This window comes from Glycine soja, chromosome 6 (genome assembly GCF_004193775.1).
Source record: "Glycine soja cultivar W05 chromosome 6, ASM419377v2, whole genome shotgun sequence".
Classification (NCBI taxonomy): Eukaryota; Viridiplantae; Streptophyta; class Magnoliopsida; order Fabales; family Fabaceae; genus Glycine; species Glycine soja.
This window is the reverse complement of record NC_041007.1, coordinates 29,013,897-29,030,586: the sequence shown is the minus strand read 5'-3', so window position 1 is coordinate 29,030,586 and position 16,690 is coordinate 29,013,897. Positions and strand designations below refer to the sequence as shown.

Sequence of the window (16,690 nt, the reverse complement as noted above, 5' to 3'; positions counted from 1 at the left end):
TTCCATATTTTTCTTCCCTACCTTGTCCTTGGCCCCATTACAACCTTTAAAGACCTTTTGATCCTCATATGCATGTGTTGTCAAGTCGTTTGTCAATTTTAGAATTTTGCCAAGTCTATGTGGTGTTTGTTTTCATGGGTGCTTCGAGAGTAAACATTAGCCTAGACACTTGAGAGATAGAGTGTATATCTTGTGAGGCTTAATCATTTTTCATTATTGAGTTGATTAACTATTTTGCCATGATTGGGTTGCTTGGATGATTTTCACGAATGTCTTGACTCTTCGAATCTCTTCATGTTAGATGTTACCCATTCCTTGATGTTCATTGAGAAATATGTAAATGTTTTTGTTTGTCTCTCTTTGATATCCTTGGATTTTGTTCTTTATTTCATTTTGCCCAAGAGTGCAAAAGGCTAAGTATGGGGGGTTTTGATGTGCCATTATTTTCTCCTATTTTTTAACCCTTTTTGCACCATTTTAAATACTGATTAGTCTTAATTGTCAAATTTATTAGGCAGTTTTATTATTTGGGCCCATTCAGCTAATTTGATGTTTTTAATCTAATTTCAGGAATTAATGAAGCATTGGGCTTGAATCCAGAATTGGGCTTGGGCTCGAATCCAGCATTGGGCTTGGACTTGAAAAGGCAGACTAATTTATTCTACAAAATTAGATCTTATCTTATCTTTATCTTATCTAGATATTATTTAGATTTGATCTCATCTAGATATTATTTAATCTAGATCTTATCTTATCTTATCTTATCTAGATTTGAATTTAATTTATTTATGTGCTTGGATTTATAAGAGATTTGTAAGCTTTGGGGCTGAAAAACTAGATAACAGCACCAAGGTTCTAGTTTAGCTCTCTCTCTCTCTCTCCTCTCTCTCTTCTATTTTTCGTTTTTTTTTACAATTCCAATTCAGACTTTTAGTTTTATCAATAAAATTTCGTTCTCTATCTGATTAATGGAAGGCTAAGTCCCCAGCGTTGTTTTCTCTTGAGGATCAAGCACAGTTCTCTTTGAGGTTCTATTATTATTGTTAAATTTTGTTCAATTCTTTTTCCTCTTCACTAATTACTCTGAATTTGTTGCTATTAATTCATGCATGCTTAGTGCTTGATTAATTGTCTCTGCGCTTAATTTACATTTATGCTTAATGATCGTTTATGAGTAATTGGTGTATGTGATGCTTAATCACATAATGAATGCCTTATGTTGAATTTCGCTTAGTAATTTAATTTAGGGTTGGATTAAGTGGTTGAACAGAATAAGGATAAATTCCCGCAACCTAGGATAATAGACTTGCTTGTGAATCAAGGGGAAGCAACGTATTTTAATTCTGATATTTTCTAATTAAATTTTACTCGCTGTTTAATTTACAAAAGCAAACAACCCCCCGCCCCCAATTTGTTACTATTTCCTACTATTTGTTATGAACATTTGGTTTATCATTGCTCGTTGGGAAATGACCTAGGATCACTTCCTAGTTACTACATTTTAATATTTATTTGATTCGGGTATGGCCTCAATCAATGCCCTCTATTGGTGGACTTCCCTTGTTAGGGAAAGAAGGATTCATGGGGATCCTCCAGTAGAGTATTAGAATGATCTTAATTGTGTCCTTAGGAAGAGGCACATTTCCTCCTACTATGAAAGGGAGCTTATGGAAAAGCTCCAAAGGCTTAGACAAGGGAGTATGAGTGTTGAAGAATATAGACAACAAATGAAACTACTCCTTTTAAGAGCTGGACTTAGGGAGGAGGAAAGAACAAGCATAGCTAGGTTCCTTAGTTGGCTTAATATGGAAGTGAGGGACAAGGTTGAAGTGAGTCCATCTTTGTATAAGAGTGGAGCAACAACTTAAAAGAAAGCCTTCTTCAAAATCTTATGGCTTTCACTATTATTCAAGGAAGGACCAAGTCGAAGAAATTTTGGGGGCTGCACCTTCAAAACCCAAGGAAGATAAGGGTAGGACCATAGAGAAATCCACCCCTAAGACTAGTTCCCAAGCAAGGACTAGCAACAATAAATTATTCAAATGTCTTGGGAGAGGTCACATTGCCTCTCAATGCCCCATAAAGAAAACCATGATTATGAGGGGTCAAGACATTTTTAGTAGTCAAGAGGAGACTACTTTTTTCCCTTCCTCTAGTGGAAGTGAAGATGAAGTAAGGGGTGAAGAGTCTAATGAGGAAGCCTACCCTCATGAAGAAGGTGACCTCCTAATGGTTAGAAGGATCCTTGGAGGCCAATCTTGTGATCTATCCCAATCCCAAAGAGAGAACATGTTTCATACAAGATGCAAAGTTTTAGATAAAACTTGTTCTCTCATTGTGGATAGTGGATCTTGTTGCAATTGTTGTAGCACAAGATTAGTTTCCAAGTTGAACCCCACTATCATTCCCCACCCAAAACCTTATAAACTTCAATGGCTCAATGAGCAAGGGGAAATTATAGTTAACCAACAAGTGAAGGTACCTTTCTCCATTGGGACATATAAGGATGGAGTTAATTGTAATATAGTTCCCATGGAGGTAGGGCATATTCTCTTAGAAAAGCCATGGCAATTTGATAGGAAGATCATTTACAATGGCCTAACTAATGAGATTACCCTCACCCATCTTGGCACTATATTCGTGTTGCATCCTCAAATGGGATGAGGAAAATAATAGAAAAAGAAAAGAAGAACAACCTTTAATGGTTAAGGAGGTAAGTGTCTCCTCCAAGAGGTTAGCTAAGAAGGAAAGTTATTTTGCAATAAAGACAAACATTAAAGAAGTTTTCCTTATTAGACAACCTCCACATCTTCTCCTTTGTAAAAGAACACTTGTTAGCACTGTCATACCTCTTAAGCTTAAGATTATTCCTCAAGTAAAGGAGTTGTTGGATGAGGGTTTAGTTCGTAAGAGCTTAAATCTTTGTGTTTTGTTGGTGCCCAAAATATGTATTATGAGGCACCAAATCCCTATGATAGGTGGTGTGATGAATGTGTTGAATGGTGCAACCTTCTTTTGTAAGATCACCCATGCATCCAACATCTTCATGATTCACATGCATAAGGACTCATTAGGTAGGTTTGTTCTTATTTTTGGTTTCAATACAAACCTAGGTGCTCATATGGGACACCTTAGGTTTGTTGTACTTTTTGGTAGGAGTAATCAAAATGAAAATACAGAAAAAAGTATATTTTATTGCATTACTTTCCTTAATTTTTTAAATAGTGATCAAGGGGTTCCCACGGGCCATAAGAGAATAAAGGTCATTCTTGAGTGGCCCACTCCACTAAGCATAAGGGAAATTTGGGGCTTCCATGACTTAACAAACTTTTACAAAAGGTTTGTTCCATATTTTTCTATACTTGTAGCACCACTCATTGAGTTGATGAGGAACCATGTTCCCTCATGGGAAGATGCCCAGGAAATAGGTTTTGAGACCTTACCCTGCTCTAACATACCCAATACCACTAATTTATATGTTTTTATTCTTTTTACAGATGTTGAGGGAAGAAGCCCAGAGTTTCAAGAACCTTTGGATTTGAGATCAAATCCTTTTCAAGGGGGAGGGGATGATGCAATCCTACCCCTAAGGGTGGATAGAAGACTCCAAGAAGATTGGGTCATATATGCATGAGAAGGCCCTAGGGTTCTCATGAGCCTTAGGATAGATTTTGGGCCCATGGGCTAAGTATGAGCCCACTTATCTTTGTACATACTAGATTGAGGTTTCATTATTTTTTAGCCTTTTACTTAGGGCTCCATAGTGTAGGGAAGGTACCCTATTAATGTAGGATTTTTCAGCCCTTGTATTTTAGGGCACCTAGACTAGTTTTTGTACTAGGGGTAGTTTTGTAATTTTACATGCATTAAGTGCTCTATTTGACGTGTGTGTTGGGAGATAAATTTAATCAAATTGGGAGAAGCTCAATTCAATTAAATTTTGGACCAACCTAAGGGGGAGGTGAGCATTTGCTTGCTACACCCCATTGTCACATCATATAGTCACACTTTGTGCATGTCTTTCATACTTTACATGCCTCATGACACCTAAGCACACTTAGTGGAGAATCTTGGACTTGATCTTGGATTAGTGGGCTAAACCATAGCTTAAATTCACTAATCATAATTAGTGAAATTTTGGCTCCAAATTTGGCTCCACAAATTCAAATTCAAATTCACGTGAAATTTGAATAGAAATTCAAATTTCCTTCCAATTTTGTGTGACACTTAGGCTATAAATAGAGGCCTTGTGTGTGGATTTTTCCAACTTTGATCATTTAAGAAATTACACTTCAAAGTCCAGACCTCATTTGAGGCATAAATTTCGTGCCCCTTCTCTCCCTCTCCCTCCCCCTCCATTTATCTTCTCCTACCTTCAAGTTCTTATCCATGGCTTCCTATGGTGGTGAACTTGTTCTTGACTCATCTTCTCCTTGAAGTGGCATCTCCAATCACCTTTCCTCCTTCTCTATTCCACTTCCATTAATCTTTAAGAAGCAAAGGGCTCCATTGATGAAGAAGATCCAAGGCCTACAAGCTCTACATGGAGCTACATCATACACAATTTACACTAAGCTATTACACACAAATAGAGGTTTGGGTGGTCTCTTGGAGACTCCCAATACACCCCTGAAGAATGTCCAAATACAAGGAATTGCAATAGAAAAAATTCAGCTCTCAATTGTTCTATTACAACAAATTTAACAAAGCAATTAAGCTCTTCAAATTTGTCATCAATGCTTGTTTGTTTTCTCAAGTGTTTCACTCAAAATTTAGTGAGGCTTTGGTTGCTTCAAATCCAATGGTGCTCCTAGGATGGTTAACCTCCAAGACTCAAAAATCTTCCTTCAAACAATGCACCAATTTACTCTTCCAATCCTTATTGTAGGCAGCACACTTATGTTGGATCAAGTGGCCTTGGAATAATTAAGAAGGGGGGTTGAATTAATTATTAATAAAACTTTAATAATTAAAAATCTACCCTTCTTAGGCTTTTACTATGTTGTTAAGAAAATAAAGAATAGAAATAAAAACTTAGCCAAAAGTAAAAGCGATAATTAAAGTGCACAGCGGAAAATAAAGAGTGAAGGGAAGAAGAAAACCAACACAAGAGTTTTATACTGGTTCGGCAACAACCCGTGCCTACATCCAGTCCCCAAGCGGCCTGCGGTCCTTGAGATTTCTTTTCAACCTTGTAAAAATCCTTTTACAAGAAAAGATCCACAAGGGATGTACCCTCCCTTGTTCTCTTAGAACAACCTAGTGGATGTACCCTCCACTAGAACTGATCCACAAGAGATGTACCCTCTCTTATTCTCAGTCACAACAACCCAAGTAGATATACCCTCCAATGTGTTAAGACAAAGTTCTCAGGCGGTTAGTCCTTTGAAACTATGTGAAGGGGGAAACAAAAGAATTCTCAGGCGGTTAGTCCTTTGAAATCCTTTGTTTATGGGAAAGGGAAGAATCAAAAGAATTCTCAGACTGTGTCGTTTTGAATTCTTTGACATGGGAGAAGGGAGACACAAAAGAATTCAGGCGGTTAGTCCTTCGTTCTTTTGGAAAAGGGAGAAGAGAGACACAAAAAGAATTCAGGCGATTAGTCCTTGGCGAATTCTTTTTGGCAAAGGGAGAAGGGATTGAAAAAGACGAATAACACACTTTTGTTTTCAAGGTTTAGAAAACCATAAAACTTTAGAAAACTTTTTGCAAAGGAAGAAGAAGAAGAAGATGTTCAAAGAGATTCAAAGGTTATAAAGGATTGTAATAATTGTTATGAATGAATTCTTAAAATGCAAGTCAAGGTCTTGCTTTTATAGACTCTTCATATCTGGTCAAGAAAACCATTAGAAGAGTTATAACCTTTAGAAAAACTTGAAAACCATTGGAAGAGTTACATCTTTTGATTTTTATTCAAAATTTATCACTGGTAATTGATTACCAAATCATTGTAATCGATTACACAAAGCATTTTTGTGAAAGGATGTGACTCTTCACATTTGAATTTGAATTTCAACGTTCAAACACACTGGTAATCGATTACCAATATATTGTAATCGATTACACCATTTTGAAATTGATTGGAACATTGTAAATTCAGTTGAAAGCTTTTTGAAAACAAAACTTGCCACTGGTAATCGATTACCAGAGAGTAAAAACTCTTTGATAAAAGCTTTTGTGAAAACTTCATGTGCTACTCATTGTTTTGAAAAACATTTTAGTACTTATCTTGATTGAGTCTTTTCTTGATTCTTGAATCTTGAGTCTTGAATCTTGATCTTGATTATTCTTGATTCTTGATTCTTGAAAACTTGAAACTTCTCTTGAATCTTTCTATTAATTCTTGAATTGTTCTTGACTCAATCTTGAAATCATTCTCATGGGCTTTTTTTCATCATCTTTGTTATCATCAAAACACCTTGAATCAATCTTGATACATCATCATGAATCAATCTTGATTCATCATCTTGAAGCAATGAAGCTTGCTTCTACAACTTAAACACACAAAAAAAAAAGACAAGCCCAAAACCAAAAGATGAAATGAAAGTTAAACCAAAAGGAAATTTAACATGACATTAATTCAATGAGATTCAAGGAGAAATAAAGCGGAAGGACATCACCACAAGCCAAGGTGGAGCACAAAGGAAGTCCTAGAATGACACTAGATTAGATTGACAAATTAAAAACAAGCCTCACAACAAAATTCTAGTTATGTCAATTTGACAACACATCTAAAAGATGAACAACTCCAAGAAGTCAAATAGGCTTGTAATACAACTCAAAATAACGAACAATTTTCAAGCAAATCAAGCATACACATTTTTTTTATATTTTTGTTGTTGTTTTGGACGTGTATTTTGATGTTAATCTTGATCACCTTTTGTGGCGTCCCCAAAATAATGACTGGTTTAATAGTAATGATTTAAATAACAAAAACCATGGTAAATTTTTTTCCCTCCTTTTTCTTTTTCATTTCTTTCTCTTTTCATAATAATTAGGTCCAGAAGGAAAATCCTCACTATAGAGTCCTGAATGGCCAGTTCACAACTCTTTTCGGAGTCATTTCTTTCTTACCACTCGTAATCTCTAAACTATTTTGTTGTTCCAAAAGGAAGAGTATACCAGCCATTACTTTAGGTCGTCACATGAAAATAATAAAATAAAATACAGTCGGTAAACTCTTTTGCAAATAAAGTTTGCTAATGCTTTCTTTTCAAATAACAAGGCTAAACATAAGTACATTCATCATTTAAAAGCTGTCCAAAATATGGGAGTTTTACAAAATACATAGTGTCATCCAAAGCAAAAGTATCCACTGAAGTAGCTTCAGCCACATGTGTACAATCATCAAATTCCTATACAATAGGTCTACCCATACAAAAACAAAAGAGTAAACCTAACAGTCAGTCCTAGATACACCCACCCTCAAAAAGTATATAAAACTAGTCCATAGAACTGCCTACTACGATGAAGAGCCTCCACTGATCGCTATCTCTCCAGGGCCACTATCCTCCGTAGAGTCTGCCTCGGATGCCGACATGACGTCCTCGGGAGAATCCACCTCAGGGAGTGGGTCCTCATCACCCTCTAGAAAGTCAAGAGCATCCACAGCAGGCTCAGGAGGTAGCTCCTCGAGATCCTCCTCAGGGTCTTCCTCGGATGACGTTACCTCAATCACTTGGACTGGCTCCACTAGACGGTATGGTGTAGGCGTGGGTAGTATCCACTCCACAGTACGCTGAAGCGTGCGCGCGGGTTCATCTGGATGCACCAATGAAGTAGCTGTAAATCGAATCGTGCCCCGAAATCGGCACCTCGTGTTGCCTTCGAGGGTCTCCCAAGCTCCCTCTAGGCACTCCATCTCCACTCGATCATGGATTAGCTGCGCCGCTGATCGAGGCCGTACCCGAATCAAATAAACATGAAAATGCAGTAACTAGGAAGTGATCCTAGGTCGTTTCCCAACGAGCAGTGACAAGCCAAATGTTCATAATATACTTGCAGTAACAGTAACGATGGGGGGGGGGGGGGGTTTGGTTGTTTGGTAATTAAAGAGCAGACAAATAAAATGGAATACGAAACTACTAATATTAAGAACGGGTTGTTTCCTCTTATTCAGAAGCCACTCTCTTATCCTGGGTTATGGAGAATTCGTCCCTAACAATCAACCACTTAATCCAACCCTATTTCAATTTACTAAGCGAAAATCAACTTAGGGTTTTCAATACGTGATTAGGCACCACATACACCAATTAGCCCTTCGTCCATTAAGCATGAACGCAAGTTAGGCTCAGAGGCAATTAATCGAACACGAAGCGTGCACTGATTAATATTCACGAAATTGGGATAACTGGTGAAGGGAAAACTGGCAGGAAACCACATTACAAACGAAACCTCAAAGAGAGTTGGGCTTCGTCCTCAAAAGGAAACAACACCAGAAAATCTAGCCTTCCATGGATTCAAACAGAGAACGCAATTGAAACATGAAGCAGAAACGTAAATGAACGGAAACGTAAATGAACAGAAACGTAAACAAACAGAAATGTAAAATGGAACAGAAACGTAAATGAGAGTAGAAGAAGAAACAAGAACGAAATTGTAATTAGAAGCAGAAAACGTAAAATTGCATTACGAACTCAGAAACGTCAAAACAGAAAAACGAAAACCCTAAAACCAAGCTCTGAATAATGAATAGCATACCCTCACGAATCCCAAGGCAGCTATTTAAAAAGAGTCACTCAAAGTCACTGGGCCCTATTACAATACTCTGGCCCAAAACGAAATAAACACTGAACAACATAAAATAAAATTGCGAAATTTCCTAATTAGAAATTAACTAAGGTAAGCGCTTCTTTATTTGCCCTCTTCAAGTCCACAACCAAAATCCGGATTAAGCCCAATGTTTCATTAATTCCTGAAATTAGATTAAAAACATCAAATTAGCTAAATGAGCCCAAATAATAAAACTGCCTAATTAATTGACAATTAAGACCAATCAATAATTAAAATGGTGCAAAAAGGGTTTAGGAAATAGAAGAAAATGATGGCACATCAAAACCCCCCATACTTAGCCTTTTGCACTCCTGGGCAAAATGAAACAAAGAACAAAATCCAAGGATATGAAAGGGAGACAAACAAAAACATTCACATATTTCTCAATGAACATCAAGGAATGAAAGGAATGGGTAACATCTAACATAAGGAGATCCAAAAAGTCAAGACATTCATGAAAATCATCCAAGCAACCCAATCATGGCAAAATAGTTAATCAGCTCAAGAATGAAAAGTGATAAAGCCTCACAAGATATACACTTTATCTCTCAAGTGTCTAGGCTACTATTTACCCTCAAAGCACCCATGAAAGCAAACACCACATAAACTTGGCAAGATTCTAAAATTGACAATCAACCCATAAACACAAGCACATGAGGATCAAAAGGTCTTTTAAGGTTGTAATGGGGCCAAGGACAAGGTATGGAGAAATATGGAATAAGTGGCTAAATCCCAAAGGAATAGAGGAGCAAAGGGGAATAAGTGCATATTAAAAAAAAAAAGAAAATATAAAGAAGTAAAGATAAAAATTAAACATGAAGAGTAGAACCAAGAGTTTCATCATTCTTGTGCCATTTAAGATCTTATTCACTCAACTTTATTTCTTTTCTTTTTCTTTTTTTTTTTCGAATTTTTTTTTGATTTTTTTTTTTTTTTTTTTTTTTTTTTTTTTTTTTTTTTTTTACTCTTTGGCCTTTGAGAAACAACATTTCATTCAGCATGTCCAACATTTAACCAATATACAATGTACATCAAGTATGGCCCAAAATACATCATGAAGCATAGCCAACAAAACAAGTTGTCCAATGAAACAAAAACCCCCCACACTTATTCCCAAAACAATTCCAAAGCTCCAAAATTCCTTAAGGATATGGTAATATCATGGTTTTTCACTTAAGGCTTGTAGTGAGCTTCAAAACAAGGAAAGGGAAACAAGGCTCAAAAGGGCTATCAAAGGAATTAATTCAAGGTAAGTCCATTTGGCTAGAAGCTTATAAGAACAAAATTGCCTTAATCATTTCCAAATATGCATGTGAATTAGGACGCATCAACAAGAATCAAGCCAAGGCTATTGTGCAAGCAATCAATGGGGCAAAACACACCAAATGATTATAATGATGGATGGCTCAAATTCTCACAAAGGTAAAATCATCACTTTCAAATTGAGCTTTCAAAACTATCATGACATGTAGAGAAGAATCAAGGATTTCAAGTCACAAAAAGTCAAGAACTTTTATTTTCAAAACAATTACCCATTTCTTGAACATATCCTATAATTCAAAGAAAAACATGCAAAGTCGTACGTGCACATGAAATTGACCCAAAATATTAAACTGAAAATCCGACGAAACTAACAACATTAACAAATTAACACAACTAACAAATTAACAAAACCAACAAAACTAGCAAAACCAAAGAACACTCCCCCCCCCCCATACTTAAACAACACATTGTCCTCAATGTAGCACAATTAAAAGATTAAAAACAATTAAATCATCAAAGAGAATCGGACAAGTGTAATAAAAGCAAAGAAGGAGATAGGAAAAGAAAAACTCCCTAAGTCATGGTGGAGGAAGAGTAGGGTGGAGTAAGGAAGTCTCTTCCACCACTACGTCCACTAAAGAAGGGTTCGTGAGGAATGGCTTAAGTCGATGTCCGTTGACCTTGAAGCTCTTGTTTGTGGAGTCGCTTTTGATCTCAACTGTACCATAAGGAAAAACATTAGTAACAACAAAAGGACCAATCCACTTAGACCTCAACTTACCACTCATGAGTCCAAGCCTAGAATTATACAATAACACTTTTTGCCCAACCACGAAGTCTTTTTTAACTATCATGCTATCATGGAACTTCTTGGTCTTTTCTTTGTAGAACTTGGCATTCTCGTAGGCTTCTAGGCGGATTTCATCTAACTCACTCAGTTGCAGCTTCCTTTCCTCGCCAGCTTGATCCATAGAGAAGTTGCAAGTCTTCACTGCCCAGTATGCTTTGTGCTCAATTTCCACTGGAAGATGACATGCCTTTCCAAAGACAACCCGATAAGGAGACATTCCTATGGGTGCTTTGTAGGCAGTCCGATGTGCCCAGAGAGCATCATCAAGCCTGGTACTCCAATCTTTCCTGCTTGGCTGCACAATCTTCTCTAGAATTCTCTTGATTTCCCTGTTAGAAATTTCTGCCTGTCCATTAGTCTGGGGGTGGTATGGTGTGGATACTCTGTGTACCACCCCGTACTTTTTAAGCAGGGCATGCATTGTCCTGTTGCAAAAATGGGTTCCTTGATCACTAACAATTGCTTTAGGTACTCCAAACCTGCAAAATAGATTAGACCTGACAAAGTCTGCGACAACTTTAGCATCATTAGTTCTAGTGGGCTTGGCTTCCACCCATTTTGAAACATAATCAACTGCAAGGAGAATATAAATATAACCAAAAGAGACAGGAAAAGGACCCATGAAATCTATACCCCAGACATCAAACACCTCACAGAATAGCATAGGTTGCTGAGGCATTTGTTGTCGCCATGTAAGTGTATTTCCTGCTCTCTGACACTGCTCACAAGTGCTGCAGATCTTCCACGCATCTTTAAAGATGGTGGGCCAATAAAAACCACAATCAAGAACTTTGCGAGCTGTCCTTTGAACACCCAGATGACCTCCCGGTGCGGAAGAATGACAGAACTGCAGGACTGAGTCAGTCTCATGATCTGGAATGCACCGTCTAATGACCTGATCACTGCACAATTTCCACAAGTAGGGGTCATCCCAAATAAAATGCTTAGCATCACTTTTAATCTTATCTTTTTGGGCCTTAGATGCTAAGGGAGGAAAAATAGAGGCAACTAAATAATTGACAATGTTAGCAAACCAGGGAGTAGAAAGAGAGTCAGAAATACTATACAATATATACAAATGATCATCCGGGAAATCATCCCGAATAGGTGAATCTGCATCAAAGACACGTTCGATCCGACTCAAATGATCAGCAACTAGATTTTGTGCTCCGCTCCTATCACGGATCTCCAAGTCAAACTCTTGGAGCCAGAGCATCCATCGGATCAACCTAGGCTTAGAATCAGCCTTCTTCAACAAGTACTTTAGAGCTGCATGGTCAGTATAAACAATAATGCGAGTACCAAGCAAATAAGATCGAAATTTTTCAAGAGCAAAAACTATGGCTAGAAGCTCTTTCTCAGTAGTAGTATAATTTGCTTGGGCAGCATCTAAAGTCCTAGAAGCATAATATATCACCCTGGGCAATTTATCAATTTTCTAAGCAAGGACAGCCCCCAATGCATAATTTGATGCATCACACATAAGCTCAAAAGGGGCTGTCCAATCGGGTGCCTGGATGATGGGGGTGGTAGTCAACGCTCTTTTGAGGCAATCAAAAGCCTCTTTGCATCTGTCATTAAAGTCAAACTCCACCTCCTTTTGCAACAAGTTGGACAATGGAAGGGCTACTTTGCTAAAATCCCTTATAAAGCGCCTGTAGAATCCTGCATGACCAAGAAAAGATCGCACCTCTCGCACACAAGAGGGGTAAGGCAATTGTGAAATAACAGAAATTTTTGCAGGATCTACTTCAATGCCCTTATTGGAAATAATGTGGCCTAAAACTATACCTTGCTCAACCATAAAATGACATTTTTCAAAATTTAGAACAAGGTTAGTTTCAATGCATCTATTCAAAACTTTTTCCAAACTATTCAAACAACCATCAAAAGAGGATCCATATACAGTGAAATCATCCATAAACACCTCTATGCAATTTTCTAAAAAATCACTGAAAATACTAATCATGCACCGCTGGAAGGTACCAGGGGCATTGCACAGGCCGAAAGGCATCCTCCTATAAGCAAAAGTGCCGAAGGGGCAGGTGAATGTGGTCTTTTCCTGATCCTCAGGAGCAATAGTAATTTGCATATAACCAGAAAAACCATCAAGGAAACAGTAGTGGGATTTACCTGCCAGGCGTTCAAGCATCTGGTCAATGAATGGCAGGGGAAAATGGTCCTTTTTGGTAACCTGGTTCAGCCTCCTATAGTCAATGCAGACTCTCCAACTGTTCTGCACCCGAGTAGGAATCAGCTCCCCCTTCTCATTTCTGATCACTGTGAGGCCAGTCTTTTTCGGGACTACCTGGACGGGACTCACCCATTGGCTGTCGGAGATAGGATAAATGATTCCAGCTTGCAAAAGCTTGGTTATCTCCTTCTTCACTACATCAAGAATCACCGGGTTGAGTCTTCTCTGTGGCTGTCTTACTGGTTTAGCTCCATCCTCTAAATTTATTCGATGCATACATGTGGATGGGCTAATACCAGGAATGTCCGCCAGGGTCCAGCCTATAGCCTTCTTATGCTTCTTGAGAACTGACAACAACTTCTCCTCTTGCTCATCAGCAAGGGAGGCAGATATAATCACTGGAAAACTCTTGCTATCATCCAAGTAAGCGTATTTTAAATTTGATGGCAGAGGCTTCAATTCTGGTGTGGTCGGCTGGACAGTGGTAGAAGGAGATGGTTTCTCAGCCTTGACCTCATAAAGAAAGTCAGAGGTATGTGTACTTCCTGAAACATGGTTAGTCCTATCTGACTCTATAAAATCAATCTCAAGAGGTAAAACACCACCACCAGGCATGCAATCAATATCACTCTCAGATTCACTCTCAGCATCAAATTCAGACATATGATCAAGTACAATTTCAGACTCAATGCATGAAGAGTGAGAGGCATGCAGATTAGAATAAAGATCAGTCATGTATTCATCAACAACATGGTCAATTATTTCAGCACGAAATACAGAAAGATCTTCAGATGGGTATTTCATAGCATCCAGAATATTAAAATGAACAGTTATATCACCAAACTCCATGGACAGTGTGCCTGCATAAACATCTATCTTAGTTCTAGCAGTTTTCATAAAGGGTCTGCCTAGAATGATGGGAACTGATCCTTGAGAAAATCCATCTTCCATATTCAAGATATAAAAATCAACAGGGAAAATCAGTTCACCAACTCTAACTAAGACATCTTCTATGAAACCAACAGGATAGGCAACACTTCTGTTAGCTAAATGAATTACCACATCAGTTGACTGCAAGGGACCTAGAGATAGAGAATTAAAAATAGACAGAGGCATAACACTAACAGAAGCTCCTAAATCTAGCATGGCATTGTCAAACTTACTATTCCCTATGATACAAGGTATGCTGAATGTACCTGGATCTTTGCATTTTTCAGGAATTTGAGGAACAGATTTACCAATCAATGCGGAGACATTTCTGCCCATGCTAATCCGTTCACTTCCTTTAAGCTTCCGCTTATTAGTGCACAGCTCCTTCAAGAATTTGGCATATCTTGGAATTTGCTTTATTGCATCCAACAGAGGTATGTTTACCTCTACCTTTCTAAACGTTTCCAAGATCTCTTTCTCTGCCTCTTCCATTTTTTTGTTGGAAACTGCTCTTGGAGGGAATGGAAGAGGGGGAATGTGCTGCTTCTGCAAATCCGAATTACCTGTGGAAGAAGATTCACCTGCACAGAAATTGTTAGGTAAATTTTTGTCATCACCTTTTTCTGGAATAGAGTGAAGTTTGGCAGGTTCATTTGCAGATGAGGAAGGTGCTACGGGTTGAGGTCCTTGACATTGCTTTCCCGACCTCAATGAAATGGCACTGACATTTTTGGGATTTTGGACAGCTTGAGAAGGCAGCTTGTCAGAATTCTGGGACTGTTGTTGATTCAATTGGGTAGCCAATTGTCCCATCTGATTGGTTAAGCTCTGAATGGAGGCTCTGGTCTCTTGCTGAAACTGCATGTTCTGCATAGTCATTTGCCTCACAAGTTCTTCGAGGGAAGGTTGTGGAGGGGCCTCAACTGTTGGCTGTTTCTGGGGTTGTTGCTGTTGTTGGATTGGTGGAGGAATGTATGGTCTGCTTGGGCCAGCAGCATTTTGGAAGGAAGGAGCAGGCTGCTGTTGTTGCTGAGGGCTAGACCATCTGAGGTTAGGGTGATTCCTCCATCTAGGGTTGTATCTGTTGCTGGAAAGGTCATAATTGTTCTGCTGTGGTTGATTTTGCTGCTGAGGTTGAGGAGGTCTATTGTAAATATTTGCAGCATAAGCTTCAGGCTGCTCAATTGCTCCAGGTTGCTGCATGGAAGGGCAAAGGTCTGTATGGTGGTCAGCAGAGGAGCACAAACCACAAACCCTTGCGACAGGTGCAGATTTCTGATTCAAGGCCAGCTGGGTTACCAAGTTGACCAACGCATCCAGTTTGCCTTCAAGCTTCTTAGTTTTAGATGATGCAGATGGGTTTGTAGCTACCTCATGCACTCCTCTAATGACTATGGCATCATTTCTGGCACTAAACTGCTGGGAGTTGGAGGCCATCTTCTCAATTAAATTTCTGGCTTCAGCAGGAGTCATGTCTCCAAGGGCTCCACCACTGGCAGCATCTATCATACTTCTCTCCATATTACTGAGTCCTTCATAAAAATATTGGAGAAGAAGTTGTTCTGAAATCTGATGGTGAGGGCAACTGGCACATAGTTTCTTAAATCTCTCCCAGTACTCATACAGGCTCTCTCCACTGAGTTGTCGAATACCTGAGATATCCTTCCTGATGGCTGTGGTCCTGGAAGCAGGGAAAATTTTTTCTAAGAATACTCTCTTAAGGTCATCCCAGCTCGTGATGGACCTTGGAGCAAGGTAATACAGCCAGTCCTTTGCCACTCCCTCTAATGAATGAGGAAAAGCCTTCAGAAATATGTGATCCTCTTGGACATCTGGGGGTTTCATGGTGGAGCAGACAATATGAAATTCCTTCAAATGTTTGTGCGGGTCTTCACCTGCAAGGCCATGAAACTTTGGAAGCAAATGAATTAGTCCAGTTTTAAGAACATATGGGACATCCTCATCAGGGTATTGGATGCACAAGCTTTCATAGGTGAAATCAGGTGCAGCCATTTCTCTTAGAGTCCTCTCACGAGGTGGAGGTTGTGCCATGTTCTCAGAATGTGCAAAATCAGAATGCTCAAAATTATATTGCTCAAGATCAGGATGTTCAAAATCACCAATAACAGAATGCACAGATTCACCAGTTATGGAATGCTCAGAATGATCAAAAGGTATAAAATGATGCCTAACTGATCTATGAAATGTCCTATCTATCTCAGGATCAAAGGGTTGTAAGTCAGATGGATTGCCTCTAGTCATACACTACATTCAGCATGCACACAACTAGTTGCCTTGTCATGTAAATAAAGGTGTAGGTTTGAACTACAGCTACCCTCAAATGATATCCAAATGACTTGAAATTTTGTGAGCAACCCTATAAAATGATGAGAAGATAGCCCAAAAAATTTCAGACAAAAATTCAAAGTCTAACTATGAAAGCTAAAAATGGTAGGTTAAGAAAAATAAGTGAATAAAACTTGAAAAATAAAAAACTTTTGACAGAATCGCTTTTTTTGGACGATGGAGACCTCAGCCAGCCTACGGCTGGCTACCACGGCGTAGGAAAGTTTTTTCTACCCCAAATGCATATATAATAATTGCGATTCTGATAACCGGAGCAAAAGTTATGGCCGTTTGAAGTTTTGACAAACACAAAATTTGCTAGTTTTTTGGAACTT

General features: G+C 38.5%; 1 non-coding gene across 1 annotated transcript; it reads left to right on the top strand.

Annotated features, from left to right (window-relative positions):
* Positions 1-15,576: 15,576 nt before the first annotated feature.
* Positions 15,577-15,683, top strand: LOC114417594. The gene has a single exon (XR_003667853.1). It is a non-coding gene; the product is annotated as a small nucleolar RNA R71 (small nucleolar RNA).
* Positions 15,684-16,690: the final 1,007 nt, after the last annotated feature.